Genomic DNA, 486 nt, shown 5'->3' with positions numbered 1-486 from the left:
CCGAGACAAAATACCTCTGAAGGGCATCATTTAAAACTGGCCACATCTGTAGTTCAAAATGGAGTCCTACAATCATTTACTGGAGTTTTACACAAAGGTCCAGAAGAGAAATAGTATGCAGTGATTGTAGTCACCCAGTAATGATAGCTGCACACTTAAAATCCCCCTTACTGACTTAACCCATTTGCCTTTAAGCAGGGGCCCTTTATTATGTGCAGCTGTCATTAGGGCTCTAAACAAGTAAACCTAGGTCTGCCAGGATCTTCTCGTGACCACAGGAAGATGAATCCAGTAGAAGAGCTTTGCCTATGCAATACACCTACCCGAGGAAACAATCTCATGCTAACTGCAGCCTTTAATCCCCCAGGAAAACAGAGAGTTAAACTTTAACTAATCTTCTTATCCTGTGAATGAGCCTACACACATGTATGCACACGCTGATTCCTGTGCGGGACAACAGACTGCTCAGTGTCCAAGGACAAATCT

Source organism: Alligator sinensis, unplaced genomic scaffold, assembly GCF_000455745.1.
Source record: "Alligator sinensis unplaced genomic scaffold, ASM45574v1 scaffold787_1, whole genome shotgun sequence".
In the NCBI taxonomy this organism is placed as follows: Eukaryota; Metazoa; Chordata; order Crocodylia; family Alligatoridae; genus Alligator; species Alligator sinensis.
The sequence above is the reverse complement of the archived record's forward strand: the minus strand, read 5'-3'. Positions refer to the sequence as shown.